Here is a 26,670-nt window from a genome sequence, read left to right as displayed (position 1 = left end):
TTGTAATTAATTGTAGGTAGTTTAGGTAATTATTTTAATGATAGTGTAGTGTTAGGTGTAATTGTAATTTAGGTTAGGATTTATTTTACAGGTAAATATGTACTTATTTTAGCTAGGTAGTTATTAAATAGTTAATAACTATTTAATAACTATTGTACCTAGTTAAAATAAATACAAAGTTGCCTGTAAAAGAAATATAAATCCTAAGCTAGCTACAATGTAACTATTAGTTATATTGTAGCTATCTTAGGGTTTATTTTATCGGTAAGCATTTAGTTTTAAATAGGATTAATTTATTTAATTATATTTAAATTAGGGGGTGTTAGGGTTAGACTTAGGTTTAGGGGTTAATAAATTTATTATAGTAGCGGCGACGTTGGGGTCGGAAGATTAGGGTTTAATTAATGTAGGTAGGTGTCGGCGACATTGGGGGGGCAGATTAGGGGTTAATAAAATTTAACTAGTGTTTGTGAGGCGGGAGTGCGGCAGTTTAGGGGTTAATACATTTATTAAAGTGGCGGCAATGTCCAGTCGGCAGATTAGGGGTTAATAATTGTAGGTAGGTGGTGGCGACGTTCGGGGCGGCAGATTAGGGGTTAATAAATATAATGTAGGTGTCAGCGATGTTAGGGGCAGCAGATTAGGGGTTCATAGGTATAATGTAGGTGGCGGCGATGTCTGGTAGGCAGATTAGGGGTTAAAAAAATGTATTTTAGTGTTTGCAATGTGGGGGGGGGCCTCGGTTTAGGGGTTAATAGGTAGTTTATGGGTTTTAGTGTACTTTTTAGCACTTTAGTTAAGAGCTTTATGTTCCGGCGTTAGCCCATAAAACTGTTAACTACTGACTTTTATATGCGGTAGGAGTCTTGACAGGAGAGGCTGTACCGCTCACTTCTTCCAAGACTCGTAATACCGGCATTAGGAAAATCCCATGGAAAAGATAGGATACGCAATTGACGTAAGGGGATTTGCGATAGCCTCGAGTCGTGGAAGAAAAGTGAGCAGTACACCTGTCCCTGTCACACTCGTAATACCAGCGGGCGTTGAAAAGCAGCATTGGGAGCTCTCAACGCTGCTTTTTAAGGCTAACGCCAAACTCGTGATCTAGGCGTATGTTTATTAGTTTTTGTCATCTTTAGTGTTTTTTTATTTTTCGTAATTTAAGTGTTTTTTTTTTTTATAATGTTGGATTTTTTTTTTTGTAGTGTTAGGTTTTTTAAATTTTGTAACTTTATTTTTAGTTTATTTTATTTTCTTAAAATTGTTATGTTAGGTTTATTTATAGTTTAATCTTAATTTTATTTTATTTCACAGGTAAAGTTTTTATTTATTATAAGATAGTTATATTGTAAATTTAATTTACAGTATAGGGGATAGTTAGGTTTAGGGGTTAATAGTTTAATTTAGTGTGTTGCGATGTGGGGGGGCGGCGGTTTAGGGGTTAATAGTTTTATTATAGTAGTAGCGATGTGGGGCGCCAGCAGTGTAGGGGTTAATAGTTTTATTATAGTCGTAGCAATCTGGGGGGCTGGCGGTGTAGGGGTTAATAGTTTTATTATAGTAGAAGCAATGTGGAGGCGGCGGTTTAGGGGTTAATAGGTTTATTTAGGTGTTAGCGATGTGTGGGGGGCGTGGTTTAGGGGTTAAGAGTTTTATTATAGTAGTAGCGATGTAGGGTGCCGACGATTTAGGGGTTAATAGTTTTGTTATAGTAGTACCGATGTGGGGGTCCGGCGGTTTTGGGGTTAATAGTTTTTTTATAGTAGTAGCGATGTGGGGGGCCGGCGGTTTAGGGGTCAATAGTGTTATTATAGTAGTAGCGATGTGGGGGGGCTGGCGGTTTAGGGGTTAATAGTTTTATTCTAATAGTAGCGATGTAGAGGGCCGGCGATTTAGGGGTTAATAGGTTTATTTAGGTGTTAGCGATGGGGGGCCGGCGGTTTAGGGGTATTTAGACTAGAGGTTTATTTAGGTGTTAGCGATGGGGGCGGCGTTTTAGGGGTCAATAACTTTATTTAGTGTCTGCAATGTCGGGGGCAGCGGATTAGGGGTATTTAGACTAGGGGGTTGTGTTAGGGTGTTTCTCACAGACATCAATGAGGATTGCGTTACTGGCTCCCAAGCATACATCCCTGCTTTTCAACAAAAGATACCAAGAAAACAAAGACTAATTCATAATAGAAGTAAATTAGAAAGTTGTTTAAAATGCTTTATCTGAATAATTAAATAAATTGTTTGGGTTTCATATCCCTTTAAATGCTATAAAATTTAGCATTCTTAAATTTCTGGTACCCATAAGCAGAATTTAGTGATGTCTATTTTTTTATGGAGACTGTGAGTGCAACTGCTTATTAGCTATAGTGTACTGCTATATATGGCATTTATGCTACAAAAAAAGAGGACTGTAAATCTCATACAGCTAGATTACTAGTTTTGAGCGCTATAGGGAAATTAACGACCGCCACAAAAGCGGCGTTATTTCACCTCCCTATAGCGCTGCTATTACAGGTTTGAAAAAAACCCGGCTTGCGCGGGCGATATATAAATACAAGCAGTGTTTTGACGTACTCATGCAAGATTTCCCCATAGACATCAATGGGGAGAGCCGACAAAAAAAAAGCCTAACACCTGCAATCGTGGAAACAAAAGCTCCATTACGCAGCCCCATTGATGTCTATGGGGACGAAAAATTACGTTTAAACCTAACATCCTAACATAAAACCCACGTCTAAACACCCCTAATCTGCTGCCCCTGACATCGCCGCAACCTTCATAATGTTATTAACCCCTAATCTGCTGCCCTTAACATTGCCACCACTTAAATAAAACTATTAACCCCTAATCTGTCGCTCCCGATATTGCCGCCACCTACATACAGTTATTAACCCCTAATCTGCCGCCCTTAACATCACCGCCACCTACATTACAGTTATTAACCCCTAATCTGCCACCCCCAATGTCGCTGCCACTATACTAAAGTCATTAACCCCTAAACCTCTAGCCTCCAACATCACTAACACTAAATAAATATATTAACCCCTAAACCTAACCCTAACATAACCCTAACCCTAAGCATAACCCTAACGTAACCCTAAGCCTAAGTGTAACCCTTACACCCCCTAACTTAAATATAATTAAAATAAATCTAAATAAAACTTACAATTATTACCTAAATAATTCCTATTTAAAACTAAATACAAACTTACCTGTAAAAAAAACCCTAAGCTAGCTACAACATAACTAATAGTTATATTGTAGCTATCTTACGGCTAGATTACGAGTTTTGCGTTATGAGTAAAACAGCAGTGTTATGGCTCAGAACGCTGCTTTTTCACTACCGCTGCTATTACGAGTCTTGTAGGTACAGCTGTCCCGCACACTTTTTTGGCCGCACTGCAAATTAACTTACGCAATTTTCGTAAAGTCTTTTTTCAATGGGACTTCCATAGCGCCGATATTACAAGCTTTTTTTGGAGGCAAAAAAGTGAGCGGTACAGCCTATCCCGCAAGATTCGTAACGCATTCTAAAGTCAGTAGATATGAGTTTTACACTACAAAGTTGTAGCATAAAACTCATAACTAAAGTGCTAAAAAGTACCCTAACACCCATAAACTACCTATAAACCCCTAAACCGAGGCCCTCCCGCATCACAAACACTAAAATAAAATTATTAACCCCTAATCTGCCGCTCCAGACATCGCCACCACTAGAATAAACATATTAACCCCTAAACCGCCGCACTCCTGCATCGCAAACATTAGTTAAATATTATTAACCCCTAATCTGCCGCCCCTGACATCACCAACACCTACATTATACTTATTAACCCCTAATTTGCCGCTCCGGACATCGCCGCCACTAGAATAAACATATTAACCCCTAAACCGCCGCACTCCTGCATCGCAAACACTAGTTAAATATTATTAACCCTTAATCTGCCGCCCCTAACATCGCCGCCACCTACCTACATTTATTAAACCCTAATCTGCCACCCCCAACGTCGCCGCCACTATACTAAATTTATTAACCCCTAAACTAAGTCTAACCCTAACCCTAACACCTACTAACTTCAATATAATTAAAATAAATATAAATAAAAATTCCTATCATTACCTAAATAATTCCTATTTAAAACTAAATACTTACCTCTAAAATAAACCCTAAGCTAGCTACAATATAACTAATAGTTACATTGTAGCTAGCTTAGGTTTTATTTTTATTTTACAGGCAAGTTTGTATTTATTTTAACTAGGTAGAATAGTTATTAAATAGTTATTAACTATTTACTAACTACCTAGCTAAAATAAATACAAATTTACCTGTAAAATAAAACCTAACCTGCCTTACACTAAAACATAACATTAAAATATAATAAAATAAATTAAATTAAATTAATAAAATACAATTATCTACATTACAAAAAAAAATAAACACTAAATTACACAAAATAAAAAACTGTGGCCTAGATTTAGAGTTGGGCGGTAGCCGTCAAAACCAGCGTTAGAGACTCCTAACGCTGGTTTTTACCGCCCTCTGGTATTTGGAGCCAGTCATTAAAGGGTCTAACGCTCACTTTCCAGCCGCGACTTTTCCATACCGCAGATCCCCTTACGTCAATTGCGTATCCTATCTTTTCAATGGGATCTTTCTAACGCTGGTATTTAGAGTCGTGGCTGAAGTGAGCGTGAGCGTGAACTCTAACGACAAAACTCCAGCCGCAGAAAAAAGTCAGTAGTTAAGAGCTTTCTGGGCTAACGCCTGTTCATAAAGCTCTTAACTACTGTGCTCTAAAGTACACTAACACCCATAAACTACCTATGTACCCCTAAACCGAGGTCCCCCCACATCGCCGCCACTATATTTAAAAATTTTAACCCCTAATCTGCCGCTCCGTATACCGCCGCCAACTACGTTATCCCTATGTACCCCTAATCTGCTGCCCCTAACACCGCCGACCCCTATATTATATTTATTAACCCCTTATCTGCCCCCCACAACGTCGCCGCCAGCAACCTACAATTATTAACCCCTAATCTGCCGACCGGAGCTCACCGCTAGTATAATAAATGTATTAACCCCTAATCCGCCTCACTCCCGCCTCAATAACCCTATAATAAATAGTATTAACCCCTAATCTGCCCGCCTTAACATCGCCGACAGCTAACTTCAAGTATTAACCCCTAATCTGCCGATCGGAGCTCACCGCTGCTCTAATAAATTGTTTAACCCCTTAAGCTAATTCTAACCCTAACACTTACACCCCCCTAAGTTAAATATAATTTTTATCTAACGAAATAAATTAAGTCTTATTGAATAAATTATTCCTATTTAAATCTAAATACTTACCTGTAAAATAAATCATAATATAGCTACAATATAAATTATAATTATATCTTAGCTATTTTAGGATTAATATTTATTTTACAGGCAACTTTGTAATTATTTTAACCAGGTACCATAGCTATTAAATAGTTAATAACTATTTAATAGCTACCTAGTTAAAATAATTACACAATTACCTGTAAAATAAATCCTAACCTAAGTTACAATTAAACCTAACACTACACTATCAATAAATAAATTAAATAAACTACCTACAATTATCTACAATTAAACCTAACACTACACTATCAATAAATAAATTAAATACAATTCCTACAAATAAATACAATTAAATAAACTAACTAAAGTACAAAAAATAAAAAAGAACTAAGTTACAAAAAATAAAAAAATATTTACAAACATTAGAAAAAAATACAATTTTAAACTAATTACACCTACTCTAAGCCCCCTAATAAAATAACAAAGACCCCCAAAATAAAAAAAAATGCCCTACCCTATTCTAAATTACAAAAGTTCAAAGCTCTTTTACCTTACCAGCCCTGAAAAGGGCCATTTGCGGGGCATGCCCCAAAGAATTCAGCTCTTTTGCCTGTAAAAAAAAAACATACAATACCCCCCCCAACATTACAACCCACCACCCACATACCCCTAATCTAACCCAAACCCCCCTTAAATAAACCTAACACTAAGCCCCTGAAGATCTTCCTACCTTGTCTTCACCATGCCAGGTATCACGATCGTTCCAGGCTCCAAAATCTTCATCCAAGCCAAGGCTAGACATCCATCATCCGATGGCTGAAGAAGTCCAGAAGAGGGTCCAAAGTCTTCATCCTATCCGGGAAGAAGAGTAGATCCGGACCGGCAACCATCTTCTTCCAAGCGGCATCTTCTATCTTCATCCGATGAGGACCGGCTCCATCTAGAAGACCTCCACCGCGGACCCATCTTCTTCTTCCGACGACTTCCCGACGAATGACGGTTCCTTTAAGGGACGTCATCCAAGATGGCGTCCCTCGAATTCCGATTGGCTGATAGGATTCTATCAGCCAATCGGAATTAAGGTAGGAAAATTCTGATTGGCTGATGGAATCAGCCAATCAGAATCAAGTTCAATCCGATTGGCTGATCCGATCAGCCAATCAGATTGAGCTCGCATTCTATTGGCTGATCGGAACAGCCAATAGAATGCGAGCTCAATCCGATTGGCTGATTCAATCAGCCAATCGGATTGAACTTGATTCTGATTGGCTGATTCCATCAGCCAATCAGAATTTTCCTACCTTAATTCCGATTGGCTGATAGAATCCTATCAGCCAATCGGAATTCGAGGGACGCCCTCTTGGATGACGTCCCTTAAAGGAACCGTCATTCTTCAGTTGGACATCGGAGGAAGAAGATTGATCCGTGCTGGAGGTCTTCACGATGGAGCCGTTCCTCATCGGATGAAGATAGAAGATGCCGCTTGGATCAAGATGGTTGCCGGTCTGGATCGCCTCTTCTTCCCGGATAGGATGAAGACTTTGGAGCCTCTTCTGGACTTCTTCAGCCGCAGGATTATGGATCGCCTGCCCCCGCTTGGGTTGGATGAAGATTTCGGAGCCAGGACCGATCGGTGATACCCGGCGAGGTGAAGATAAGGTAGGAAGATCTTCAGGGGCTTAGTGTTAGGTTTATTTAAGGGGGGTTTGGGTTAGATTAGGGGTATGTGTGCGGTGGGTTGTAATGTTGGGGGGGGTATTGTATGTTTTTTTTTACAGGCAAAAGAGCTGAATTCTTTGGGGCATGCCCCACAAAAGGTCCTTTTAAGGGCTGGTAAGGTAAAAGAGCTTTGAACTTTTCTAATTTAGAATAGGGTAGGGCATTTTTTTATTTTGGGGGGCTTTGTTATTTTATTAGGGGGCTTAGAGTAGGTGTAATTAGTTTAAAATTGTTGTAATATTTTTCTAATGTTTGTAAATATTTTTTTATTTTTTGTAACTTAGTTCTTTTTTATTTTTTGTACTTTAGTTAGTTTATTTAATTGTATTTATTTGTAGATATTGTATTTAATTAATTTATTGATAGTGTAGTGTTAGGTTTAATTGTAGATAATTGTAGGTATTTTATTTAATTAATTTATTGATAGTGTAGTGTTAGGTTTAATTGTAACTTAGGTTAGGATTTATTTTACAGGTAATTTTGTAATTATTTTAACTATTTTAGCTATTAAATAGTTCTTAACTATTTAATACCTATTGTACCTGGTTAAAATAAATACAAAGTTACCTGTAAAATAAATATAAATCCTAAAATAGCTATAATATAATTATAATTTATATTGTAGCTATATTAGGGTTTATTTTACAGGTAAGTATTTAGCTTTAAATAGGAATAATTTATTTAATAAGAGTTAATTTATTTCGTTAGATTAGGGTTAGATTTAGCTTTAGGGGTTAATCCATTTATTACAGTAGCGGCGAGATTCGGTCGGCAGATTAGGGGTTAATAATTGAAGTTAGGTGTCGGCGATGTTAGGGAGGGCAGATTAGGGGTTAATACTATTTATTATAGGGTTATTGAGGCGGGAGTGAGGCGGATTAGGGGTTAATAACTTTATTATAGTAGCGTGCGGTCCGCTCTGCAGATTAGGGGTTAATAAGTGTAGGCAGGTGGAGGCGACGTTGAGGGGGGCAGATTAGGGGTTAATAAATATAATATAGGGGTCGGCGGTGTTAGGGGCAGCAGATTAGGGGTACATAGGGATAATGTAGGTAGCAGCGGTTTACGGAGCGGCAGATTAGGGGTTAAAAAAATATGCAGGTGTCAGCGATAGCGGGGGCGGCAGATTAGGGGTTAATAAGTGTAAGGTTAGGGGTGTTTAGACTCGGGGTACATGTTAGGGTGTTAGGTGCAGACGTAGGAAGTGTTTCCCCATAGTAAACAATGGGGCTGCGTTAGGAGCTGAACGCTGCTTTTTTACAGGTGTTAGGTTTTTTTTCAGCTCAAATGGCCCCATTGTTTTCTATGGGGGAATCGTGCACGATCACGTTTTTGAAGTTGGCCGCGTCCGTAAGCACCGCTGGTATCTAGAGTTGCAGTGGCATTAAATTATGCTCTACGCTCCCTTTTTAGAGCCTAACGCACTGAAAACCCAGCCATTCTGTGAACTCTAAATACCAGCGGTATTTAAAAGGTGCGGGGGAAAAAAAGCATGCGTAGCTAACGCACCCCTTTGGTCGCCAAACTCTAAATCTAGGCCAGTATAATTAAAAATAAAAACCAATTACTCCTAATCTAATAGCCCTATCAAAATAAAATTCCCCCCAAAATAAAAAAACCCTAGCCTACACTAAACTACCAATGGCCCTTAAAAGGACCTTTTGTGGGGCGTTGCCCCAAAGAAATCAGCTCTTTTACCTGTAAAAAAAAATACAAACAACCCCCCAACAGTAAAACCCACCACCCACACAACCAAACCCCCCAAATAAAATTCTATCTAAATAAACCTAAGCTAACCATTGCCCTGAAAAGGGATTTTTGATAGGCATTGCCCTTAAAAGGGCATTTAGCTCTTTTACATTGCCCAAACCCTAAGCTAAAAATAAAACCCACCCAATAAACCCTTAAAAAAACCTAACAATAACCCCCGACGATCCACTTACAGTTTTCGTAGACCGGAAATCCATCCTCATCCAGGTGGCAGAAGTCTTTATCCAAGCGGGCAGAAGTCTTCATCCAGACAGCATCTTCTATCTTCATGAAAGACTTCCATAGTAACTAATAAAAAGAAGTGTTACATACTATAATTAGATAGGCTATACATTTCCACACCACATATTGGGGCCGATTTATCATATAACGGGCGGACATGATCCGCTGAGTGGATCATGTCCACCCTACATCGCTGGTGAACTGCTTATGCAATGCTGCCCCCTGCAGATTTGCTGCCAATCGGTCGCAAGTAGGGGGGTGTCAATCAACCCGATTGTATAGGATCGGGATGATTGCTGTTTGCCGCCTCAGAGGCGCGGACCAGTTAAGAAGTCTTAAGACTGCTGCTTCTTAACTGCTGTTTTCGGCGAAACAGCTGCATTGGGGCAGATTGACCGCTTGGTAAATCGGCCCCCATGTCTGAATATTTTATTCTAATTGTGCTATGTTGGGCTCCGCTATAATTTGGGAAGCCATTTCTTTATTTTCTTGCAAGGCCTTCTGGAAGTTCTCAGATATTATTGTTATTTCTTTTCTGGAAAAATATATGTTGTGCCTCATTAAGGTTCTTGCACTTACAGAAGGAAATACTTTAGTTTGTTGGCGAATGATGTGTAAATTTTGTCCTAGATGAAGATAATAATTGCTCTTTTTAATCCACTCTAGCTTCACTCTAGCTACACAGAACCAATTAAGCCAAAGTCAGGTATAACTGTTATCTGGTGTTTTACAGGGACATTGAGCATCAACGTGATTTCCTTTATACTTTGCTTCCAGTGATGCATTTTACCTTCTGGACCACATTTAATTGTTTACAAATAGCTCTTTCACCTCAGCTTTGTCTGTTGTATCAGCTGTAAAAAACCAGGCAGCATCAGGAATTAATATACAGGTGGGAGAGAAAGTCCAGCCCATTTAGGGCGAGATTACGAGTCGCGCAATAACTGTTGCACCTGAGTGATATAGGGTCGTTGCGTGCCCCACAAGCTGAACGCCAAATGGGGCATGCAATGATTGGATGAAGCCAAATTTGTCATTGAAGAGAAAAATCAAGTATGAGATGCGGGCGGAGGAACGGCGCATTGTTTGCAATCAATCACCTAGATTACAAGTTGTGCGCTAAACCCTGTGTGTAAATAATGCTAAAAATTTAGTTGTACCGCTCTTTCTTTTACAAGTTACAAAAAACACCTTCTTGTGTTGTGCGATATGGTGCGTTAAGCTCCATACCACACAAAAGCGAAGTCCTGACATGACATGCTCGTGCACGTTTTCCCCCATAGACGTTAATGGAGAAAAAGTGTTAGAAAAACACTAACACCTACAATTGCAGAATGGCGATCGCTATAATGCAATCCCCATTGATGTCTATGGAGACAAGAAAGTTATGTATAAATCTAACACCCTAACATAAACCCCTAGACTAAATACCCCTAATCCGCCGCCCCCCCCGACTTCACCAGCACTAAATAAAGTTATTAACCCCTAATCAGCTGCCCACCCGCATCGGTAACACCTAAATAAACCTATTAACCCCTAATCTGCCACCGTCCACATCGGAAATACTAAACAAAACCTATTAACCCCTAAACAGCCAAACACCCACATCGCGACCACCTTAATTAAACTATTAACCCCTAAACCTAACACACCCCTAACTTAAAATAAGTACCCCTAACTTAAAAAACTTACCTGTGAAATAAATAAAACCTTAGCTTAAACTATTAATAAACCTAACATTAATATTTAAAAAAAAAAATATATACCAAAAATAAAAAACCTAAATTACAAAATTTAAAAATCACTACTAATACTACTACTACTAAAAAAAAATTACAAAAAATTAAAGTCTAAAATTACGAAATTTTTTAAAATCTAAGATTAAAAAAATAAACGAAATTATCCAAAATAAAAAAATTAAGCCTAATCTAATACTCCTATAAAAACAAAAAAAGCCACCCCAAAATAAAAACACCCGCTAATCTAACACTAAAATACCAATGGCCCTTAAAAGGGCCTTTTGTAGGGCATTTACCCAAAAAAATGACAAAGTCCCCCTAACAATACAACCAAACCAAAAAAATCCTAAAATACCCATTTCCCCTAAAGGAACATTTGTATTGGCATTGGCCTTAAAAGGACAATCAGCTCTTTAGTGCCCATTAAAAAACAAAAAAAGCCCTAATCTAAAAAAAAAACACTCAAAAAACAAACAAAAAAAATCTAACACTAACCCCAACAAAGGTACTCACTATTCCTGAAGTCCAGTGGTGAAGGTCTTCTTCCAGGCGGATCCATCTTATTCCAGCGCAGGGCTGGATCTTCTTTCTTCATACCAGTGGTGCGGAGCAAAGGCAGCGCAGAGCGCAGCTAGAACAGCAGCCACGCAGACATCCAGCGTGGAGGGTCCTCTTCATGCGATTGTCTGCCGCATACTGAAGATTGAATGAAAGGTACCCGTTTTATATTGGGCTACCTTGCATTCCTATTGGCTGAAATTTTCAAATCAGCCAATAAGATGAGAGCTACTTAAATCATATTGGCTGTTCAAATCAGTAGGATTTAAGCAGTTTACAATCATTTTAAGTTCACACTGTACTGAACGGGCAAAGTTCTAACATCACAATCGCACTGTACCAATCATGTTTAATATTAAAGGGACATAAAACTCAATTTTTTTTTCTTTCCTGGTTCAGATAGTGCATAAAATTTAAACAACTTTCCAATTTACTTTGTTTTCTTTTTATCCTTTATTGAAAACCAGGAAGGTAAGTTCAGGAGTGTGCATTTGTCTGCAGCACTATATGTCCGCAGTTTTGCTGCAATGTTATACATTAGCAAGAGCACTAGATGGCAGCACTATTTCTTGTTTTGTAGTGCTCCAGACTTGTGCACGCTACCTATCTAGATATCTTTTCAACAAAGAATAACATGAGTACAAAGCAAATTTGATAATAGAAGTAAATTGGAAACTTTTAAAAAAATGTATTCTCTATCTGAATCGTGAAAGAAAAAAGTTTGGGTTTCATGTACCTTTAATAATACATCTGGTGCAGTGCAGCAGCGATATTAGAACTAAACCTGTTTAGTATAAGCATCTAATATTGAAGACTCACATTACCAAACACGTTGGTACTGTACAACTGCGATACACAAACAGCCACAGACATCTGCACACAATATATACACAAGTCTGTCATAAACATACACATTGGCCTAGATTCATAAATATTTCTGAGGTTGTCGAGATCATTTTCAAATTCATTGAGCATTGCTGTACTTATATTTTGCACACTTTTATTAGTGAGCGTTCCTTCCATTAACATATATTGTTGCATGAGGTTTCCAATACATGATATCTCACAAAACCAACAGACATTACTAGAAATGCAGAAAAACAATAATTGCAACCGAATCACTTTGTATACATACTTGCAAAATGGTTGGTGTTAATGATTGTAGTTCTAAAATATTTGCATATCTCATTTCTCCCAACATTTGTCGCAAGATATTAGGGATTCGAGAGGTTGAGGAGGGCTGTCACAGTTTTTTTGTTGGTGGGGTCATATATAAAGGGGACAAGGTCACTGGTGGATTGTGGGTGGGATTTAGGGCATACCAGGGAGCTGAGGGGGTGTGTCTGGGCAGTTTGTGTGTATCTGTGTCATTTGTGGGTGTGTTTAAGGGAAATTTTACAAATAGGGACATATGACTGTCTTAGAGGTACAGAGCTCAGAAATAGGGACTTAAAAGTCTCCAGTGTCAGGCTGATGTATGGTGTTCTAGAGTCCTGGTCAGGTTTTTTCATCTACACTTAGGCCCAGCTTGTGTAATTCATAAAGACTCTTGCCCATAGGAAGTATCTTTTCTTGTGGTTGTGTGTCATTTTTATATTAAAGGGACAATGAACAAAAGTAAATTATTTTTAGTAGTGTCCAGCAATCCATCACTAGGGCTTCCTAGCCCTTGGGTTATTCACACCCCTGAAGTAATCTGCTGTATTGCTCCTCTGTCCACCCATGCAAGCCCTACTTCAAAATGTATGCTACAGTCAGTCTAAAGCTGATTGAAAAAACATTTTATTCAGATTCCACTTAAAAGAACCGTTCCCTTAGCACACAAAATACAAATATCTAAAGCTGTCCATATATTACCCTCATGCACAAGAAGTTGTGAGGGAGAACTGAAAAAATCATTAGATTAAAATATGTGGCAAAAGACTATGGGCCAGATTACAAGTGGAGAGCTAAATATGGCTTTTGTGAAAGCGATATTTATGCTCCACTGAGTAATACCAGCTCACGCTTATGTGCGCTGGTATTACGAGTTGATAGCAATGTGCACGTGTGCTTGCATTCGCATTCCTGGGAAGCATTGCCCTCATGAGAGCGTGCTTCCATAGGCTCCAATAGGAGACTTGTTCTAATGCCATCAAACACGGCACAGAACCAAAGCAAAGGGGGTAAATTGCCCAGCGATGGCAGCATATTATAAATATATATGTATTTGCTTATATACATATATATTTACGTGTTAACATGGTTAACATGTATATATACAAATATTAACACATAAATACTGTATATATGTATATAAGCATATACATATATATTTACTGGGAATACCCAGTTTCCGTAGACCGCAATGTAAAAGCACTTTTCAGTGTCTTTTTTTTTCTTACACCCCACACCCGCCAACATTAGCCCCCCAAAACTGCCTGGTGCAGTTATTTTATTAAAATATAAAAATTATATATATATATATATATATATATATATATATATATCTATATATATATATATATATATATATATATATATTTATATGTTTTTTTTTATAAAATACTCACCACTGTATTTTGGGGGCAATTGGGGCACATTTATAAAATTAACTGAAGATCTGATCTCTGGTTAATTTTATAAGCACTAATTGCTGCCGCAAGCTCGTGCTCCCATAAACGGTTAAATTTGCATTCTAGTAGTAATTTAGCCCTATATGTGTACAGCCAAGTCTTAAGTTTCTGACAATTGATGAGGTGGAATCTCATCCACAAAGGTTTACAAAAATATTCATGCCCTGACATGTTAGGATTAAAATGTGGTGGATACTGATAATTAGGATTTCTTTCATGTAAATGGCAAGAGTCGATGAGCTAGTGACGTATGGGATATACATTCCTACCAGGAGGGGCAAAGTTTCCCAAACCTCAAAATGCCTATAAATACACCTCTCACCACACACATACTTCAGTTTTACAAACTTTGCCTCCTATGGAGGTGGTGAAGTAAGTTTGTGCTTGATAATTTCTTCTATGATAAGCGCTTCTAAGCATTCTGAAGCCTAATTCCTCTCAGAGTACAGTGTTTGTCAGAGGGATGTGAAGAAAGTATTGCCTGTTGATTTTTATGATTTCACTCATGGGAAATATTTTCAAGGGTTCTCTGTTATCGGTCGTAGGGATTCATCTCCTACCTCCCTTTTCAGATCGACGATATACTCTTATACCATTACCTTTGCTGATAGTTTTCAGTACTGGTTTGGCTGTTTGCTATATGTGAATGGGTGTCTTCGGTAAGTATTTATCATTATTTAAGACACTTTTATCTATGTTTGGCGCTTTATGTATTAATATAAAGTTTTAAATATATGCATTTACTTATATTTGCCATGAGTCAGGTCTATGTGTGTTTCAGTATGAGAATCATGTTTAAGGAAGTTATTTTTTTAATATTTTCTTACCTGGGATTTAGTCTTTTTTTCCAATTTGACTTGTTTTTCCTTAAATTTTGCGGGCAAATCTAGGCTCGCAAGGGCGCAAAATGCTGTTATTTATTGCGTCATTTTTGGCAGGAATTTTTTTTGGCACAAATTTGCATCTACAGTATCGCAAGTTTCATCATTTCCTGCGTCTTTATTTGATGTTAGGTTGTTTGGCTCAAAGTTGTGCTTGTTATGACACGAGTTGCGTCATTTCTGGATGTTGATTGGCGCCACAAATTTTTTGCTTTGCATCGTGCGTCATATTTGGTGCCAAATATTTTTTTGGTTATATTACCCCACTTCCTTTATGCTCCCTTCTCTCTTTATATTTTAGAGGGCTATGCTGTTTGCTTTTCTGCTTATTTAGCATATGCATTTTTTTCCCATTCCTGAAACTGCTATATGAGGAAATTGGATATTTTGTTTAAATGTTATAACTTATTTTTTCTTTTACATTTTGCAAGATGTCTCAGTCTGATCCTGTCTCAGAAGCTACTGTAGCTACTGTAGGAACCATTCTGCCTGAACACAGTTCTACCAAAGCTAAGTGTATCTGTTGTAAGCAAGCTGAGATTATATCTCCGGCTATATTATGTAACAGTTGTCATGATAAGCTTTTGCATGCCGATAATGTTTCTATTAGTACTAGTACAGCATCTGTTGTTCCCTCAACATCTAATGTACATGATATCCCTGTTGATATATTGAAATTATATTGCTGATGCAATACAGAAGGCATTGGGGGGTAGTTATCAACGTGTCTACTTTCCTGATTTCGCCGGCCCAATACGCCCGCCTAAGCTCGCCTACCTTCGCCGCCGCGGACCTGAAAAAATACGCCTAAGTTATCAAAAAAAGCTGTCAAAAAGCCGCGGGGCGATGAGCAGCAGACTGTGAGAGTTATCACTCATCCGATCTCGCTGCTCTTCGGCTGTTTGACAGCTTTCTTGCTAGCCTGTCACTAAGCACTCACACTAAACTACACTGTTCTACCCCCTATACCGGCGCCCCCGGAGCCCCCCGCAACTAAATAAAGTTACTAACCCCTAAACCGCCGCTCCTAGACCCCGCCGCAAGTCTTATAAATGTATTAACCCCTAAACCGCCGCTCCTAGACCCCGCCTCAACTCTTATAAATGTATTAACCCCTAAACCGCCGCTACCGGACACCGCTGCCACCTACATTATACCTAGTAACCCCTATCCTGCCCCCCCTATACTGTCGCCCTCTATAATAAAGTTATTAACCCCTATCCTGCTGATCCCGCACCTCGCCGCAAATAAATAAATAGTTTAACCCCTAAACCGCCGCTCCCGGACCCCCGCAACCTATAATAAATTTATTAACCCCTATCCTGCCCCCCACTACACCGTCGCCACTGTAATAAAATTATTAACCCCTAAACCTAAGTCTAACACTAACCCTAACACCCCCCTAACTAAAATATTAATTAAATAAATCTAAATAAGATTTCTATTATTAACTAAGTTAATCCTATTTAAAACTAAATACTTACCTTTAACATAAACCATAATCTAGATACAATATAAATAATAATTATATTCTAGCTATTTTAGGATTTATTTTTATTTTACAGGCACCTTTCAATTTATTTTAACTAGGTAAAATAGCTATTAAATAGTTATTAACTATTTAATAGCTTAACTAGCTAAAATAAAGAGAAATGTACCTGTAAAATAAAAACTAACCTAAGTTACAATTACACCTAACACTACACTATACTTTAATAAATTATTCCTATTTAAAACTAAATACTTACCTGTAAAATAAACCCTAATATAGCTACAATATAAATAATAATTATATTGGAGCTATCTTAGGATTTATATTTATTTTACAGGTAACTTTGTATTTATTTTAGCTAGTTAGAATAGTTATTAAATAGTTATTAACTATTTAATAACTACCTAGCTAAAAGAAATACAAAATTACCTGTAAAATAAATCCTAACCTAAGTTACAATTAAACCTAATACTACACAATCATTAAATTACTTAAATAAACTACCTACAAATAACTACAATTAAATACAATTACATAAACTAACTAAAGTACAAAAAAATAAAAAAAGCTAAGTTATAAAAAATAAAAAAATAAGTTACAAACATTTTACAAATATTACAACAATTTTAAGCTACTTACACCTAATCTAAGCCCCCTAATAAAATAACAAACCCCCCCAAAATAAAAAAAAATGCCCTTCCCTATTCTACATTAAATAAAGTTCTAAGCTCTTTTACCTTACCAGCCCTTAAAAGGGCCTTTTGTGGGGGCATGCCCCAAAGTTCAGCTCTTTTGCCTGTAAAATAAAAATACAACCCCCCCCAACATTAAAACCCACCACCCACATACCCCTAATCTAACCCAAACCCCCCTTAAAATAACCTAACACTAATCCCCTGAAGATCATCCTACCTTTAGTTGTCTTCACTAAGCCGAGCCACCGATGGAACTGAAGAGGACATCCGGACCGGCAAAAGTTATCCTCCAAGGGGCGCTGAAGAAATCTTCCATCCGATGAAGTGATTCTCCAAGCGGCGCTGAAAAAATCTTCCATCCGGGCGAGGTCATCTTCCAAGAGGCGCTGAAGAAGTCGGAACAGCCAATAGAATGCGAGCTCAATCTGATTGGTTGATTGGATCAGCCAATCGGATTGAACTTGAATCTGATTGGCTGATTACATCAGCCAATCAGATTTTTCCTACCTTAATTCTGATTGGCTGATAGAATCCTATCAGCCAATCGGAATTGAAGGGACGCCATCTTGGATGACGTCCCTTAAAGGAGCCTTCATTCGTCGGTAGTTCGTCGGGAAAGGAGGATGTTCCGCGTCGGCGGGATGAACATTCAAGACCCGGCTTCGACGATGACCTCGCCCGGATAGAAGACTTCTTCAGCGCCTCTTGGAAGATGACCTCGCCCAGATGGAAGATTTCTTCAGCGCCGCTTGGAGAATCACTTCATCGGATGGAAGATTTCTTCAGCGCCCCTTGGAGGATAACTTCTGCCGGTCCGGATGTCCTCTTCAGTTCCATCGGTGGCTCGGCTGAGTGAAGACAACTAAAGGTAGGATGATCTTCAGGGGATTAGTGTTAGGTTATTTTAAGGGGGGTTTGGGTTAGATTAGGGGTATGTGGGTGGTGGGTTTTAATGTTGGGGGGGGTTGTTTTTTTTTTTTTTACAGGCAAAAGAGCTGAACTTTGGGGCATGCCCCCACAAAAGGCCCTTTTAAGGGCTGGTAAGGTAAAAGAGCTTTGAACTTTATTTAATGTAGAATAGGGTAGGGCATTTTTTTATTTTGGGGGGGTTTGTTATTTTATTAGGGGGCTTAGATTAGGTGTACGTAGCTTAAAATTGTTGTAATATTTGTAAAATGTTTGTAACTTATTTTTTTATTTTTTGAAACTTAGCTTTTTTATTTTTTGTACTTTAGTTAGTTTATGTAATTGTATTTAATTGTAGTTATTTGTAGGTAGTTTATTTAATTAATTTAATGATAGTGTAGTATTAGGTTAAATTGTAACTTAGGTTAGGATTTATTTTACAGGTAATTTTGTATTTCTTTTAGCTAGGTAGTTATTAAATAGTTAATAACTATTTAATAACTATTCTAACTAGCTAAAATAAATACAAAGTTACCTGTAAAATAAATATAAATCCAATAGCTCCAATATAATAAGATAGCTCCAATATAATTATTATTTATATTGTAGCTATATTAGGGTTTATTTTACAGGTATTTAGTTTTAAATAGGAATAATTTATTAAAGTATAGTGTAGTGTTAGGTGTAATTATAACTTAGGTTAGGATTTATTTTACAGGTAAATTTCAGTTTATTTTAGCTAGGTAAGCTATTAAATAGTTAATAACTATTTAATAGCTATTGTACCTAGTTAAAATAAATTGAAAGTTGCCTGTAAAATAAAAATAAATCCTAAGATAACTAGAATATAATTATTATTTATATTGTAGCTATATTAGGGTTTATTTTACAGGTAAGTATTTAGTTTTAAATAGGATTAATTTAGTTAATAATAAAAATATTATTTAGATTTATTTAATTAATATTTAAGTTAGGGGGCGTTAAGGTTAGGGTTAGACTTAGGTTTAGGGGTTAATAATTTTATTACAGTGGTGGCGGCGTAGTGGGGGGCAGGATACGGGTTAATAAATTTATTATAGGTGGCGACGGTGTAGGGGGGGCAGATTAGGGGTTTATACATTTATTATAGGTGGCGACGGTGTAGGGGGGGCAGGATAGGGGTTAATACATTTAATTAAGGTTGCGGCGGGTTCAGGGAGCGGTGGTTTAGGGGTTAATACACTTATTATAGTTGCGGTGGGCTCCGGGAGCGGCGGTTTAGGGGTTAATACACTTATTATAGTTGCGGTGGGCTCCGGGAGCGGCGGTTTAGGGGTTAATATGTATAGAGTAGCTTGCGGTGGGCTCCGGGAGCGGCGGTTTAGGGGTAATAACTGTATTTAGTTGCGGCGGTGTAGGGGGGACAGATTAGTGGTATTTAGACTCGGGGTACATGTTAGGGTGTTAGGTGCAGACAGCTCCCATAGAAATCAATGGGATGTCTGGCAGAAGCGAACTTGTACTTTCGCTATGGTCAGACTCCCATTGATTCCTATGGGATCCGCCGCCTCCAGGGGCGGCGGATTGAAAACCAGGTACGCTGGGCCGGAAAAGTGCCAAGCGTACCTGCTAGTCATTTTATAACTAGCAAAAGTAGTGAGAATGTGCCGCACTTGTGTGCGGAACATCTGGAGTGACGTAAGAATCGATCTGTGTCGGACTGAGTGCGGCGGATCGAAGCTTACGTAAAAAAATTCTACTTTTGCCGGTCTCGAGCCTTTGATAACTAAGGAGTATCAGCCTCGCCACAAATACGCTGCGGAATTCCAGCGTATTTGAGGTTGACGGCTTGATAACTACCCCCCTATGTCTGCTATTCCACCTTCTAATAAACGTAAAAAGTCTTTTAAAACTTCTCATAAAACTGATGAAATTTGTGATGACTGACAACATACTGAAATATCCTCCTCTGAAGAGGATCTCTCTGGTTCAGAAGATCCTACTTCAGACATTGACATTGATAAATCTTCTTATCTTTTTAAGATTGAATATATTCGGTCTTTGTTGAAAGAGTCTGATCCTCTTGTTAACAAAACCAGTAAATGTTTAAATTCTGTTTTTAAGCCTCCTGTGATTACTCCTGAGGTTTTTCCTGTTCCAGATGCAGTTTTTGATGTGATTGCCAAGGAATGGTCTAAGCCTGGTGCTTCTTTTAATCCTTCTTATAGGTTTAAGAAGTTATATCCTTTACCAGTGGCTAATTTAGAGTTTTGGGAAAAAATCCCTCAGGTTGATGGGGCTATTTCTACTCTTGCCAAACGTACTACTATTCCTATGGAAGATAGTACTTCTTTTAAGGATCCTTTAGATAGGAAGATTAAATCTAAGGAAAGCTTATTTACATTCTGGCTATATTCTCAGACCTGCCATTTCTATGGCTGATGTTGCGGCTGCATCAACTTTTTGGTTGGATAGCTTAGCACATCAGGAAACAGATTCTGATTTGTCTAGCATTATTCGTTTGCTTCAACATGCTAATCATTTTATCTGTGATGCTATTTTTGATATCATCAAGATTGATGTTAAATCTATGTCTTTAGCTATTCTAGCTAGAAGAGCTTTATGGCTTAAATCATGGAATGCTGACATGGTATCTAAATCTAGATTACTATCTCTATCTTTCCAGGGTAATAATTTATTTGGTTCTCAGTTGGATTCTATTATTTCCACTATCACTGGGGGAAGGGAGTTTTTTTTGCCCCAAAATAAAAAGTCTAAGGGTAAATTTAAGCTTCTAATCGGTTTTGTTCCTTTCGTCAGAAAAGAGAACAGAAAACCACTCCTTTCCTTAAGGATTCTGGTTCCAATTGGAAGCCATCTTCAAGTTGGAATAAATCCAAGCCTTATAAGAAGCCAAAGTCAGCCCCCAAGACTGAATGAAGGTGCAGCCCTCAATCCAGTTCAACTGGTGGGGGGCAGATTGAAATTATTTCAAAACATTTGGGCAAATTCTGTTCAGAATCAGTGGATTCAGAGCATTGTCTCTCAAGGGTATCAAATAGGTTTCAGAATAAGACCTCCTGTGAGAAGATTCTTTCTCTCTCATGTTCCAACAAATCCTGTGAAAGCTCAGGCTTTTCAGAACTGTGTTTCAGATCTGGAGCTTTCAGGGGTGATTATACCAGTTTCCGCTTCAGGAACAGTTTTTATTCAAATCTATTAATTGTCCCAAAGAAAGAGAATTCATTCAGACCAGTTCTGGATCTGAAGTTTTTGAATGATTTTGTAAGGGTCCCAACTTTCAAGATGGTGACTATAAGGACTATTCTGCCTTTTGTTCAGCAAGGTCATTACATGTCCGCAATAGACTTACAGAACGCCTATCTTCACATTCCGATTCATCCAGATCACTATCGGTTTCTGAGATTCTCTTTTCTAGACAAGCATTACAAATTTGTCGCTTTTCCATTTGGCCTAGCGACAGCTCCAAGAATCTTTTTGAAGGTTCTTATCTGTAATCAGAGAGCAGGGTATTGCGGGGTTTCCTTATTTGGACAATATCTTGGTACTGGCTCAATATTTTCATTTAGACAAATCAACTAGTGTTGTTTCTTCAAAGACATGGTTGGAGGATAAATTTACCAAAGAGTTTCTTGATTCCTCAGAAAAGGTCACCTTTTTAGGTTTCCAGATAGATTCAGTGTCCATGACTCTGTCTTAAACAGACAAGAGATGAATGAAGTTGGTTTCAGCCTGTCAAAACCTTCAGTCTCGATCATTCCCTTCAGTGGCTATGTGCATGGGAGTTTTAGGTCTCATGACTGCAGCATAGGACGCAATCCCCTTTGCTCGTTTTCATATGAGACCTCTGCAGCTTTGCATGCTGAATCAATAGTGCAGGGATTATACTCAAATATCACAATTGATATTCTTAAATCCCAGCATTCTACTCTCTCTGACTTGGTAGTTAGTCCATCATCGTATTATTCAAGGGGCCTCTTTTGTTTGTCCTTCCTGGACTGTAGTCTCAACAGATGCAAGTCTTTCAGGTTGGGGAGCTGTCTGGGGGTCTCTGACAGCACAAGGGGTTTGGAATCCTCTAGAGGCGAGGTTACCAATCAATATCTTAGAACTCTGTGCTATTTTCAGGGATCTTCAGGCTTGGCCTCTATTAAAGAGAGAACTTTTAATTCGCTTTCAGACAGACAATATCATAACTGTGGCATATGTCAATCATCAGGGAGGGACTCACAGTCCTTTAGCAATGAAAGAAGTGAAGTATCACAGATACTTTCTTGGGCGGAATCCAAATCTTGTCTAATTTCTGCGATTCATATCCCAGGTGAAGACAATTGGGAAGCAGATTATCTCAGCCGTCAGACTTTGCATCCGGGGGAGTGGTCTCTCCATCCAGATGTGTTTTTTCAGATTATACAGATGTGGGTTCTGCCAGAATTAGATCTGATGGCTTCCCGTCTAAACAAGAAACTTCCTAGATACCTTTCCAGGTCCAGGAATCTTCAGGCGGAGATGGTGGATGCGTTAGCAGTTCCATGGTCTTACCAACTTGCTTATATTTTTCTACCTCTAGTTCTTCTTCCAAGTGTGATCTCCAAGATCATAATGGAACAATTGCTTGTGTTTCTGATAGAACCAGCATGGCCTCACGGGTTTTGGCATGCGGATCTTTTCTGGATGTCTAGTTGCCAACCTTGGTCACTTCCTTTACGGACAGACCTTTTGTTGCCGTTTTTCCATCAGGATCTCAAATCTCTAAATTTGAAGGTATGGAAATTGAACGTTTAGTGCTTAGTCATAGAGGTTTCTCTGACTCAGTGATCAATACTATGTTGCAGGCACGTAAATCTGTTTCAAGGAAGATTTCTTATCGGGTTTGGAAAACCTATATTTCATGGTGTTCTTCTCATAAATTCTCTTGGCATATTTAGAATTCTTTGAATTTTACAGTTTCTTCAGGATGGTTTGGATAAAGGTTTGTCTGCAAGTACTTTGAAGGGACAGATTTCTGCTCTTTCTGTTTTATTTCATAGAAAGATTGCTAAACTTCCTGATATTCACTATTTTGTTCAGGCTTTGGTCTGTATCAAGTCTATTATTAAGTCTATTTCTCCTCCATGGAGTCTTAATTTGCTTTTGAAGGTTTTTCAGGCTCCTCCTTTTGAGCCTATGCATTCTTTGGATATTAAACTACTTTCTTGGAAAGTATTGTTCATTTTGGCTATCTCTTCTGCTAGAAGAGTTTCTGAATTGTCTGCTCTCTCTTGTGAGTCTCATTTTCTGATTTTCCATCCGGATAAAGCTGTTTTTGCGGACTTCGTTTAAATTTCTTCTTAAGGTTGTGAATTCTAACAACATTAGTAGGGAAATTGTTGTTCCTTCCTTATGTCCGAATCCTAAGAACTTGTTTGAAAAATCGTTAAACTCTTTGGATGTGGTAAGGGCTTTGAAATACTATGTTGAGGCTACTAAGGATTTCAGGAAAACTTCTAGTCTATTTGTTGTCTTTTCTGGTTCTAGGAAATGTCAGAAAGCCTCTGCCATTTCTTTGGCATCTTGGTTAAAGCTTTTGATTCACAAGGCTTATTTGGAGGCGGGACAGTCTCCGCCTCAGAGAATTATAGCTCATTCTTCTAGATCAGTTGCCACTTTTAAGAATAAAGATTCAGTTGTTCAGATTTGCAAAGCAGCAACTTGGTCTTCTTTGCATACATTTACTAAAGTTTACCATTTTGATGAATTTGCTTCTTCTGAAGCAGTCTTTGGTAGAAAAGTTCTTCAGGCAGCTGTCTCAGTTTGATTCTTCTGTTTTTAAGAAAAACTTATTTTTTGGATTTAATTTCTCAGTGGAAATAGCTGTTTTTAGTTTATCCCTCTCTAGTGACTCTTCTGTGGACTTCCACATCTTGGGTATTTTATCCCATACTAGCTCATGGACTCTTGCCATTTACATGAAAGAAAATATAATTTATGTAAGAATTTACCTGATAAATACATTTCTTTCATAATGGCAAGAGTCCATGAGACCCACCCTGTTTCTAGTGGTTATATTTTTTGTATAAAAGCACAATAATATTTTCCAGTTCCTTTTTTTTGTATTCTTTTTCTACTCCTTTTTACACCTCACTACTTGGCTATACGTTAAACTGAAATATGTGTGTGGTGGGATGTGTATTTATAGGCACTTTTAGGTTTGGGAAAATTTGCCCCTACTGGTAGGAATGTGTGTACCATACGTCACTAGCTCATGGACTCTTGTCAGGTAAATTCTTACATATATTATGTTTTTTGCTATGTATCTGGTGCCTCAGCATTTAGTGTTTTTGGTCAACTGTATCAAATTCCATATATAAGATTACAGGTCATCAAATTCTGCAGGACCCACTTGTAGTCCTTTTAAATAAACCTGTTATAACAGTAGATGCTCATTACTACGGAGCCCCTGAGTGGCCATGCAATGGTGTTTACTATTATTCTTTATTTTTGTGTGCTCAATTTAGCAAAAATGTGCCCAAGGATTAGCTAATCCAAATTTTTGCAATTTTGTGTGCACGATTAATGAAACACAAGCATGTTTATGTATGAACAAAACAAATGTCCTCTCTGCATTATTAATTTAATATTGATTTTAATTCCTTATTGAAACTAACCACATTCTCAACAACTATGGTGTTCTAATTTTATTCAATCTCAATAAAATAGTTGCAATGGCAGTCAAATCACCATAGCAATACTCCGAAAAGTTTATTTTTGCTTTTTCACTTCCTCCTTAAGGTGTGCACTACCAAGACGCTTCAGTCTATATTTAGTTTGAAAGACCTTGTTAACTCTGGTATGCTAGGTAATGAGATTACAGAACAGAAAGTATGTGAGATAGAAACATTTAGCTAAAATATGAGGATAATTTTGTTTCACAAATTAACCACTCCAGACTTTACTACAAACTATGCAGAATACTGTCATATTTTGATTTTAAAATTATATGCAAGCAAAATGGATGTTAAGAACTGGCTTAGAAGTGCTCAATAACATGTGGATAGGTATAAAAGGCTAGTTTCACGTGATTAATCACTATTGCAAACAATTGAAGAATAACATGGAAACAAATTTCTTTCCATCAGGTCTACAGAGTTCAAGTTCCATAACTGAGGTAAAATTCAAGTCCCATAACTGAGGTAAAACTAAAGTCCCATAACTGAGGTATAATTCAATCCCCATAACTGAGGTAAATCACAAGCCCCATAACTGAGGTAAAACTCAAGCCCCATAACTGAGGTGAAATCTCAAGTCCCATAACTGAGGTAAAACTCAAGCCCCATAACTGAGGTGAAAACTCAAGTCCCATAACTGAGGTAAAATTCAATCCCCATAACTGAGGTAAAACTCAAGTCCCATAACTGAGGTAAAACTCAAGCCCCAAAACTGAGGTAAAACTCAAGCACCATAACTGAGGTAAAACTCAAACCCCAAAACTGAGGTAAAACTCAAGCACCATAATTGAGGTAGAGCTCAATGTATCTACAGTTATTTATGACAGTCCCCTCTCTGACAACTGTGCTACTGGTGAGTTGTGAGATGGGATGGGGCTGCAGCATAGGATAGGAGTAAGAGGCCTGCTAAATTTTGCTAGACTATTGAGTATTTATTTCAGAATCACAATGTATTAATTACTCGTTTGCCATGTTTGTTGAGGGAAGATCGATAATGTGAATGTAAGTGAAGCACTATATGGCAGCAGTTTTAGAAGAATGCTTTTAACAATCATATACAATTTTGAACACTATAAGACGTAAAAGAAACCAAGTATCCCTACTCCAATGTCCGGTATCCAGGCGTGCAAGTGCGAAATAAAAAATCAAAGACGCCAGCTGATTGAGCCTGTGATGTGAATACGGATGGTGCACTTACAGTAGCATCAGGAGAAACTGAGGGAACCCAGCCTGAACAGCTCCGGTGAAAGTAAGACGAAACACCTTGTTATCTGGGCTTTTTTTCTTTTTTGTCATTTGGACTCTCTTTGTATTCCAGCGATCCCTGGAATCTGTTACCTGTGGGAGTCGGATAACGAAATTATCCCTTCTCTTCAACCACATCTCCGGATCATTTGTGGTTTCTGTTCAAGCTCTGGGATACTACACTTTGCAGTGTTTTATGTTTGTTCACTCTGTGTGACAAACTATGTGCTAATATAATTTTTAATTTTGTGTTCCTATTTTTAGTTACAAATTGTATTTGATACATGTAATCACTGCATGAAATTGTTTTTATTCATGTTTTATTAAATGTTACTTTTTTAACTTATACCTTAATTTATTTTATGATCTGTCTAGCAGTCACTGATTAAGCTACTTCGGATAGCGCAGGCAGTATTTTTCTCTCTGTTCTCAGAGAGTATCTGTATTGATTCATAAAATAGAAAGCACAAAGTGTAAATGCAGTAGAACTGTCATGTCATGCAATACAATATTGCACTGGGCTTGTCTCTCCTTCACATACAGAAATGAAGGGAATAACCTTTGGAGAAGGAAAGCAAAATCTGCCTTTTAAAAATGTAACTAGGGATCTCACAGTGCTGGATGATCAGTTTAGAATATCTCACCTGAGCAGAGAGGTTTTGAATATAAGGGCCATGGTTAGAAATTGCATTTAAAAAAAAAAAGTACAAGTTCATTCAATAAACATGTGCACATGTGGTTCGCTTCAGTGACAATGCGCTAGTTTTCACATCTGCCGTGTACCAGTGAACTATTTCT

Source organism: Bombina bombina, chromosome 6 (assembly GCF_027579735.1).
Source record: "Bombina bombina isolate aBomBom1 chromosome 6, aBomBom1.pri, whole genome shotgun sequence".
NCBI lineage: Eukaryota > Metazoa > Chordata > Amphibia > Anura > Bombinatoridae > Bombina > Bombina bombina.
The sequence above is the reverse complement of the archived record's forward strand: the minus strand, read 5'-3'. Positions refer to the sequence as shown.